The following is an 11131-nucleotide window of genomic DNA, read 5'->3' as shown; positions in this document are numbered from 1 at the left end:
GCTTCGGGCCGCAAATGGGCCCAAATATTGGGCGAACAATTAACGGGCCAGATCTGGCTTCGGGCCGTAAATGGGCCCAAATATTGGGCGAACAATTAACGGGCCAGATCTGGCTTCGGGCCGTAAATGGGCCTTTATTAAGCAGGCCGTTATTGGGCTGGCCCACTAGTACCTGATTAAGTACTACGGGCCTTTGACTGGGCCGGCCTTTTTAACCTATATGGGCCTCTGTTGGGCCCAGCCACATGTCGACGTATCATAGGCATGTCTCCTCCAATGGACGGGCGACATCTGGCCCACTGACGAGCTGACAGGTGTTCCCTTCGGCCAATCAGAATTTTACACGTGGAAATTTCCCATTGGTCAGGGCCGTTAACGGGTTATCGGATCCAAAATCCGACCCGATAGCTTAACGGCGTTCCGTTACGGTGGATGCCACGTGTCGGTCACCCTTGACGAAAGCACTGATGTGATGCGCGATTTATCGTCATGGAAGTGGACACTTCCATGATGATAATTTTGGTAATGTCATGGAACACTTCTACGATAGCACAGGTATGACTATTTTGATTCTGTCATAAAATCGTCATGGATGTACATGCATGACAAAAAACGCGACCTACTGTGACAAATACGTATCATCACGGAAGTGTATTTTTTTTGTAGTGCCCCCCCCCCCCAACACACACACACTTTCATTTTTCTTAGTTATGGTAGGTTATTGTTTCCTTAGGTTTGGGTTTTCTACCGGCATCGAAAATGATGGTAGTGGCGGTGATGGCTCATTGGAATAAGATCTCTCCAGTCTCCAGCATCAAACTAGTGGTCGGCCAACCATTTCAAATAAAGAATATCATGTTATTTGAGTAGCCATTGAAAATCAGGACTAGTATATTGTCAGAATGGAAACAAGACATACACCAGTGAAGAAGTGGCCTCATCTTGAATTTTGTGTCAGGCCATAGCATAAATATCTTAGATCTTATTGATTGGTAAGGTACTTTATACAGATTTAGCTTGACAGATGGCACTAGTTCCACTCGTTTCCCCCCAAAACATGTCAAGATATGCTTGTATGAGTGCACCTTGATCCTGCATGTACATGTAGTCCTAACTTAGTGAATTTACACCGTCATTCATTCCATTTTCCTGGGATCTCAATTTGGTTCTTGGCTAAATCTTTTCAAAACGCATTTGCGGTGGATGTTTACTGCTTATTCTAATCACTCTCTCCTAGTTAAAATGACTACTTACGTTGTTAGCTAAATCTGTCCAAAGTGAATGTGTTGGTAGTTTACTCCCGAAGGCCATGGTATTATAATCATCAATATTTTCTACCTGGTGGTTTATTGCAACCTTTAATTGAGAAGCTTTTTCTAGTTTGCTTCATAACCTCTCCTGGTTTGTCTAAATAAATAATCTTATGTAGGGAACCACTAATTCATCTCATATCGGATCCCGGGCGCTCGATGACAACATGGGTGATGTTGATTTGGGTGGAAATGTCGGCGGTGACAACTCTAGTGGAAATATGAGCGACCATGCTATTGGTGCAACTAACCTTCAGGCCAACAATGTTTGTGTTAGTCGTGGCAACACTAGCTCCAACAACCGTGAAATTAAGAGAGACTTAGAGAGGTAGTGGTGGTTACCTGGGCAGTGCCTTTGTTGACTTAGAGCACGTAACAAGACTTTGGAACTAATGTTGGAGTAGTATTTTTTGTGTTGCAATGGACACTAGAGCCAGGATATCCACCGTTGTGATCTATGATTTATTTTGTTTGTAATGCACTAAAGTTTATCCTTGCAACTTGCAAGATGAAGATTTTATCTTTTGTTGTCGAGACCTGTATGTACTTAGATGTGCAAAACCGAACCGTATCCTTCCAATTTACGGTTGTGGTTGACACATGGATCTGATCATGGTATGTTTTTGTGCTGATAGATGCAATACAAATTTAAATGGAATATTTAGCTGTACATTCAATTGCTGACGGTTTTGAGTCGACAAGACTACAAAATCATCGTGAGTATGACATACAAATTCCTGTCGGGCGCGAGTGACCATGAATGCGATGAATATTCCCGTCGGTGCTGAACTGACAGCGAAATACTGTGAATTTTCCAGCCGGGCCATGCCGACAAGGATACAACATATACCCCTAGTTATCCTATATCCGCTGAAAACTTGGTTCTCTACCAGTCACAGTCAAGAGTTGCCACCCGGGAAATAGTTCATATCGGCTGACCGACAGGCAAAAGCAAGTTTCCCTGTCAAGCTATCCCTATCGTCTTTCCCTGGCAGGCGACATACATGAAATACTTTCCCTGTCGGGTTTCCCTCTTCTGTTGTCGGTTTTCAGCCCACGGAAATATTTCAGTTTATGGTAGTACTTCCTACATCGATGATGTGTGATCCAGTCGACGAAGGGCGTCTGAGGGTAGATGTTGCTAGATCGATTGTCTCCCTTCAGATCTTGTTATTCGGTGTGTCAATTAAGGTTTGCAGTTGGCTAGCTCTTGTTGTCATAATTTTGATCTCTTCTTTCGATTTTTTTTAGCGCCATGGTCCGGTTTCTCCCACCCTTGGCACCAATGGTGAAAGGCTACAAGTCTGTATTGCTTCGGGTGATAAAACAACTGATGTTCCTTCGACGAGTATTATATCTCATTTATAAAGTGGGTGAGATCACAGTCTTCAAAGCCTAGTATGATGAGCACATTTACATGTGTGATTTTTCCTTACTACCAGTTGGGTGCAATTTTTAACCTTGGTCGGATGGCATACAATGAAAGAAGGCTACCAACATTTTTTTTAATATAATTTTATGTAAGACGTCTTTTTGCGTCTGCTCTAAAGAAAGATGACACTTTCCAATGCTAATGCTAAAGGGTTTTTCTTTAGCCTTGCTAATGCTACATGTCAACCCATCGAAGCTAGCTAGTTGCATGCATGTATCGCTAAACCTTGAGGGTTTTTAGGGTTTGTTTAGAGGATCTCTAACGGCTGCCTTATTATAGGGCAACACTCCTTTTTTAGCTTTTGGGTGGCGAAAACATCTCCAATAGCTGCCCAAATACTCCAACCTGGTCAAAAATGTTTTTGGGCAGCCCAAAAACAGGGCCATGGCTGCCTTCATATATGTGGCATGAAGGTTGTTGCACGAAAACTCCAACCAACCTCTTGCCGCCCAACCGCCTCCATCCCGCAGCGCCCCCCCACCCCACCCCGCAGTGAAATCCCACTGACACACCACACCGCCTCCCAAGCCCAATCAATCGTTCTTGCACCGCCATCGGCGCCCACCTCCATCACCACCGCACCTCCTCCATCGCCCCGTCCCTGCCTCCGGCTACTCATCCACTACCGCATCCGACCCGCTCGCACCCCGTCGACGTGCCGCATCCTTTCTTCCGCCATCAACACCTCCAACCCATGCCGCAACCGTCATGCCGCTGAAGCGCTTCAGGGGAGTGTGACCGCGGGTGTTCGGCTTGTTTGGCGTCGAGTTTCTGCATGCCAGTAGCGAAAGCGGCGCGCGCCTATGACATCGCGGCGTGGGGGCGAAGTGGGAGACCCATATTGTTTTTGATGAATAGGTAAACATCTGGGAGACCGATGAGGAGAGAAGGCAAGGTTCCCAAGGAAGCACCCGGAGTACATCCAATACAAGGCGGAGGATGACATCCAATGCTAGCCGCATACATTTCAAACTCTTTTCAACAAACTGGATGAAATTCGTGCAAACAAGGCCGGATTTCATATAAACATGACGGATTTCATAAAAACACGGCGGATTTTCATTAGATTTCGAACATTTAGAACAAAAAAGAGACGACCCTAAACCTATCCTACGACGATGGCGCCCCCTTCCAAGCCCGTGGCGTCCTCCATCCACCATCTTCATGACCAACGGCGATAAGATCGATGAAGTGAAGGTGTGGGCTCTAGCGAGGAAGAGCATAACACAAGGCCCTACCTCTTGGCGTGCCCTACTCATCCTCGGAGGAGTCCGCGACCTGTTCATCGCCTGTGGACGTGAGTTCCACGATGGAAATGGTGGCGTCTGTGCTGTCGTTGTCCTACCGGGCCACCAAATCGTTTGTCGATGGCGTGTAGGAGGTGCAGCTGGCGTTGTTCTCCTCTGTGATCACCTACAACTGCGCTTCCACGACAACCACTTCTTGGCGAGCGGCGGCTTGAGCGCGGACGGCATCATATATAGATGGGACGCTGCTCCACGACAAAGTGGGAGTTCGCCGTGGCCATGGCTGCCACGGCCTCCTCGCTCGTCCGCTCGCCCTAGATCTGGCCTTCCGCCAGCCGGTGCTGTTCCAGGAGGAATATGTTGTACCAATGTTCCTTCTACGCCTGCTGAAATGCGGACAAAGGCGCCGACGTGGGCTGCACCTCCGCCATGGTGGCGTTGTAGTGCGCCTACGCCTGCTCCATGGTGAAGTCGGCGGGCATAGGAGGCGCGGGAGCCGGGGCGGTGTTGTCGGAGCCCGTCTCCATCGTGGTCTCATCCTCGTTGTCAGAGACTTCAGGCGAGCTGGCCATCAAGCCGGCCTCGATCCGCCTGGCACGGCGGCTCTGCCAGGCGGCGGTAAGGGCAGCCATGACGTGCTTCATCTCCGTGGAAAGGCTCTCCCACAGAGCTTCGCCGCCTGTAGTCATGGTGGATGTAGTGCAAGGAAGGAGGATGGGGAGGGGCTTGTGTTGTGGTGTGGAGTTAGCCGGGTGTGCCCGCCTTTATATAGCAGATTTCGGTGAGGCGAGGCGTTCGGATGCGTCGATGCACGCGGAGTGGGTTTCTTGGCCGAGACCCTGGTTAACGGCGGCATACGGACAAACAACGGCACTAAACGGGTGTGGTAGATGTATGTCCCGTCCCGTCCAATCACGCGTCTCCGCCATTGAACAGGCGTGGACACCGGAGATGCGTCGCAGGCGGCGCCCTCAACCGGCGCGCCGCTTCAATGGCAGAGGCAGTGAGAGGTCGCGTCCGCCCTGAGCCATCTTCAATGTTGAGCGGCGCGCTCTACAACGGCATGAATGTGGGTAGCTGGCGGCGGGTGGGAACGAGCGCGAGCGAGGGAGGGAGAAGGGTTTTTGGTGGGCAGGGCAGTCAAAAGAAGGGCGTGGGATCGGTCCAGACTCCCGTAAAGCCCCCATGGTTGTCTCCTGTTTACAGGAGAAACCACATTCGGACCGCTATGTGGACTGATATAGACTCGCGTCGAATCGCTTTCCCTGTCCGAACAGCACGGTTCGGACGATTGCGGCGGTTTGAGGGTCCGTGTTGGAGATGCCTTTACGTTAGGTGCTTAAATGGGAGCTAGTGAAATTCATCGATCTGCATCAATCATTGAGCTACTACTTTCTTTATTGATCTGTGGTATCTTCCCCTCATCTGTTCACTTTGCTACAGCGTATTACTACTTGTTTCGGTTCCCGCCAAACGCACGCTCCGCATATACAGCGAGAGAGTAAGTGCACAGTCAGTGAGTTAACTACTCCAAGCAAGTTGAAGTGATTCACCTGGACAAGAGTCAAGAGAGAAATGACACGGAGAAGGGGTCCAAAACCAAAACCAAAAGCGATCAGGCACACGTAGGAACAGTCCCACCGACACCATTGCAGTGAATCCTGCGCATGCATGCATGCATGCAACTAATGCAGTGAATCCTCTGCTGCACATGCATGCAGATGATTGCACGGGACGTGCATGCGCGCATGCTGCATGTCGATCGGTTCATCTGGGCTTCACTTCGCTTAGCCAGACGTACGTACTAGTACTTGGTACGTTTAGTCGTGCGCTCTGAGGTCTGTGCAAAAAATCGAGCGGCTCTTCATCATGCATGGATGCCATTCGAGAAAATCATCCATGCACGCATGCAGGGCGACAACGATTGGTTAGTTAATGGATTGATCAGAATATATGCGATTGTATTCGTGGTAGGTGTCTTTCCTGGCATATCTTGTAATGGTTCAGTCGTCGTTGCATTTGTTATGTAGTCTACTTAATAATTAATAAAGTATTATGGTTGTGTGCATCACAATGATGCAAAGACCGGGAGTTAACCTCTTCTCTGAAAGAAAAAGAATTGTGCGTGCATGTAGGGCAGTGAGATGCATCAGTACCGGTTTGTACGTATGTAAACAGCAATAATTGATCACTCTATCGGCATGAGTTGCCTTCAGTCTTTTAATTTATCATTCTTTCTCATTATTCACCTTGTTTTGTTGTGTTGCGCCACACAAGTAGACCGGCGCGGATCAAACACGGAAAATCGATTCGTAGATTCTGAAAGAGAAAGATGCAAGCATGGACAAATTTGCAGGCATATGTGCGAGCAGTTGCAAGATGCTCCTTTTAAATAGCCACTATGTACATACAGTTCTTGCAGGAAAACATGGCAATCAGTTGTCATGTGCAATGAGTATTTATAGGCACGCGGTAGCGGAATTCAACTTCATTCCTCGATGTTGACACTTGACAGCATCCGAAATGTGTGATCGGGATTTCGGAAGCATCTCTCGTAGTACAAAGGGAACGATGCATGTGTGCCGTCATAATTCCAGGATCGACTGATGCGATATCAAGATTTTTCAGCCAGAAATGCATGTGTAGTCATTAATTAAACTACTAGCAAGTTGACAGCCTTCTAATAATTTAGGAAGGAAACATAAGAATGTGCAACAAAGCAATCTGGATAAAGTTTATGCAAAATCAAGATGCTCGGTTATCCGTTAATTTGTTATAGTGATGGTATCTTAGCCGGTATCATGCACCTGGGACTAGCAAACACGCTGATGCGGCATACAATTAAAGAACAAAGAGGGTTATAGAAACACAGGTAGATACCATATCATAATAAATTTTACGCTAATATATTTACGATACTATTCTATGATACTATGCACTATGAAGGTAGTACCATACAGTAGTATCATATGCATAATACTAGTATATGATACTCTCCACTATGAGTAGCCTTAACAAGCCATTGTGGGAGTAACTTAACGAGTGACATAGAAGCCACGTAGGAAAAAGAGCTCACGTGTCAAGTAATTAATGAAGAGAGGGAGGTTTGTGGTGACATGATATGTTACCGTAACATCACATATCCCGAGACAATATGAGCCTATAATGAACTTTTGCATGACACCACACTTATGTTACTACCATCTATGAAGGTAGTAATATAGCCTGGGGTCATGTGCATGTTACTAGTGTAAGTTACTCTCCACTATGGCTAGTATCATAATACACTATCCTTTAATATCTTATCCTCTTGGGTATTTGTAATTATTCCAAACAAACATTTGATGTTAAAAGAGGGCCTAAAATTAACACTCATGCTAATATCATAGTATATTATTTTGCGATAATATCCTCGTGCCTTTGATACACTGCAAGCATACGTAGGCTACATGTTTTGAATCAGTTTGTCTAGAATTAGTTGGTGAAGCCGTGATGAACCAATAGAGAAAAGTAAATACAATAGAAGCTTATGCAATCATCTTTACCAAAAAAATATTAATCCGTTCCTAACTATTACCACTCCAATTCAAAATTCATGCAAGGTTTCTCTAAACTAATTAATGCAAAAATACCACATGTCCCCGTCAAATTGAGGACTAAATTAACCCTACCTCACTAGTATAAAAAGGGCCTAATGTGAAGCTCATTAGTCCCTGTTTGTAATTGAACCGGCACTAATGTGACCATTAGTGCCAGTTCGAATGGCTAGGCGGGCGGCGCTCATTAGTACGGTTCGTGACGAACCTTTAGTACTGGTTCGTGCCATGAACCGGTACTAAAGAGGTGGTGGCCTTTAGTACGGGTTGGTGGCTCCAACCGGTACTAAAGACCCCCCCTCCTTTAGTACGGGTTCGTGCCACCAACCGGTACTAAAGGGGTGCGCTGCCACCCGCAGTGCACAATGTTTAGTCCCACCTCGCTAGTTGAGAGGAGCTCGCACCGGTTTATAAGCCCCGTCGCGGCTACCGTGTCGAGCTCCTCTTTAAGCAGGCCTTTGTGGGCCTATTGCAAGTCTTCTGCCCTGTGGGGCCTATTGGGCCGTACGGGCCTACATCCTGGCCCAACTAGAGGTTGGGTTTCTAGTCGTATGCAGGTCGTGCCGGCCCAGTAGGTTGGCTTTTTTGCTTTATTTCAAAAAAAAGAAACATTTAGTACCGGTTGGTGTTACCAACCAGTACTAAAGGTCTCCCCGCCCCCGGCACTGGCTCGTGCCACGTGGTGGCCCTTTAGTGGGGGTTCATGCTGAACAGGTACTAAGGGGGGGGGGGGGCTTTAATCTCCACCCTTTAGTGCCGGTTACAGAACCGGCACTAATGGGCCTTACAAACCGGTAATACAGCTCGGTTCTACACTAGTGCCTAAAACTAATAAAGTGTTGTTGATAGTACAAAGTTTAGGCTAACCTTTGGTCCGCCATATTTACAGTCAAGAAAAGAAGTAACCTTCCCATCCCAACAATTGGGCAGCCGGTAAAAAGAAAGCGAATTATCCCTTCCCACCCCAACAATTTTTTTAACCAAGTAGTTCATAATAGTATTATTTAATTGAACAAAACAGTTAATTGCATCGATAGAGAACCTATCTTTTATACTCCCTCTATTCCTAAATAAAAGTCCTTTTAGATATTACAATATGAACTACATACGGAGCAAAATGAGTGAATCTACATGCTAAAATATGTCTATGTACATCCATATGTAGTCCGTATTGAAATCTCCAAAAGGACATATTTAGGAACAGAGGAAGTAGATGGTTAAGGCAGCTCAATGTTTCTAAAAAAGGTGTGCAAACATACACATGATATCTTAGCATCTACACAAACAAGTCGCCATGATTTTCTTTGGGTTGCTTTCTATATGGTTTTCTGGTACCCACCCTTTATTGCCTTGTTTTGCTTGGTTACATATGTATGTGTAGAGAAATTGAGGAAAGAACTTTGATTTCTAGCTAGATTCAGAAAGAGAAATTAATGTTATGTGGGAAATTCGGTATAAAATACATTTGCTTTTTGGAAGAAGTCAATAGTACTATTTAGACCTCAATAATGCACATAGCCAAATACTAAAAGATAAAACAAAAACATAACATACAATTGTCACGCACATCGAGAATCAGCAAACGATATTAAATTTCTTTACCCGCCGATGACAACATATTCAGTATTCACTGTGAGATTAGCCCTCCGAAGTAGTGCCTTATATAAAGGAATGGAACATTTGAGATTTTATAATTTGCATGCGGAGCCAACCACTTATGACCATATGTCTAGAATTCACACTTCGGAAATACATTTTAAGATGCTTTATTACTTAAAGGGTTTAAGCATTACACCCGACCTCTGCATAACTGAGATGCACACAGCCATAACCAAGTCCAAGTTCCAAAGAATCGAAAAAGGCGGAATACAAGAGACATGCATATTAATAAAACTACTAACTAGTGGCCCGGATCATCTCCTAATAAATAAATCTAGGAACAAAATGGAAGAGAATATGCCATAAAGCAATCGTTATCATTTTGAGTAAAGTTTATGCAAAATCGAGATGTGCTGTTATCCTTTAACTTGCATGTTACATTTCTATATATTTGACGGTATTAAAAACATGCACTTGATGCCTAACAAATCAAGCCTGAAATTAGCAACAATAAAATCCTAGATGTTTTTCAGTCACAAACAAGTCTTCCTCGTTTTCCTGTCTCTTTTTTGTTATTCCTAGCTAGCTTTGGTTGTATGCATTCACACACCGGTGTCTTGAACTAGCTGCATGTTTAGAACAATTTTCCCCTAGACTTACTCATTGTAGAAGCCTTTTCTAAAATAAATTATATAACTGAGATGAATCAATTATAGAGAAAACAAAAGAAGCTGGCTGATGTTCGTCGCAAATAAAGAGGCTGATGCAATCATCCTCATCGGACCACCAATTAAGAAACTCCCGTTTCTACCCCGCAAAAAAAAACTCCTGTTTCTTTTCTTTTTATTGGAGCAACCACGAAATTCATTTCACTGATAGAAAATCAAGTTATTTTTTTTTTGCAAGAAAACTTCGAATATTCATGAACTGTCATGATAGTACGAAGAATCCTAGAAATAATGAAAATTACATCCAGGTCAATTGACCACCTACCGAGCCTAACCCTTTCCATATCATAAACCAAAGGAAAAAAAATAAGCAGCACACATGTGCCTCAACCGTGAGCAGCTGGGCAGCCGATAAAACGAGAAAGCTAGGCGTTACCTTGTGATTCTTGTAGACGATCCATCTCTGTATAATTACCTCCTGGCATGACCGGGTCGGACCAAAGAGCTCGACGGAGGCGGAGGCAAGCGGAGAATTCCAGAGGGATTGCACTGATCCATCGACCTTGCACGGAGAGATCGATCAATGCGATCCCTTTGGAATCCTCCACTAGCTTCCTGAAAGCTTTCTGCCTTTCTCTAGCTATAATCACTCGATCTGTGAGGACTCGAATTGCCTCCCTATTCTAGCTGCGCAGATGGAGTTTCCATCTGCATGGCAGCTATGCGAGCTAGTAGGGCAGTAGATGGCTAGCTAGGAGAGGGGAGGGGCTTTATAACACCATGGCAAATCATGGAGAGAACCAAGAGAGAGCTAGCTCAAGGAAGGGGGTGGGGTGGGGGTGGGTGATGAAGTTGAGACTTGAGAGCTACAGGGCAGGAGATTGCTCTGGTACTACAAGGAGCGGCTAGGTGAAAAGCATCGTACGCCCCGACCCGGCCATAATTAGCTAGGCAGAGGCGCTCCTCTCTCCTCTCTCCGGCTGGCAACTGGCAAAGCTCAGCTCAGCTCACACTTTGTACGTGAGAGCGAGGGAGAGGGACAGGGGTGGACCTGGGGGACACCTCGGGCCCGCCACCGAGATGCTGGTGTCGCGCTGGTCCAGGCACGAAATTACTCATCTGTCCTCCTCCCGCCCAGCAAATTTCTGAAACTACGTACGTGCACCGGCCCTACGCGCCTGGTACGGACAATCCATACATGCATGATAGTGTACTGCACACTCTCCTACTCCCTCCATTTCAAAATATAGTGCACCCATGCTTCCCAGGTCCAATTTTA

The sequence above is a fragment of the Triticum aestivum genome, chromosome 2B (assembly GCF_018294505.1).
Source record: "Triticum aestivum cultivar Chinese Spring chromosome 2B, IWGSC CS RefSeq v2.1, whole genome shotgun sequence".
NCBI classification, from domain to species: Eukaryota; Viridiplantae; Streptophyta; class Magnoliopsida; order Poales; family Poaceae; genus Triticum; species Triticum aestivum.
The sequence above is the reverse complement of the archived record's forward strand: the minus strand, read 5'-3'. Positions refer to the sequence as shown.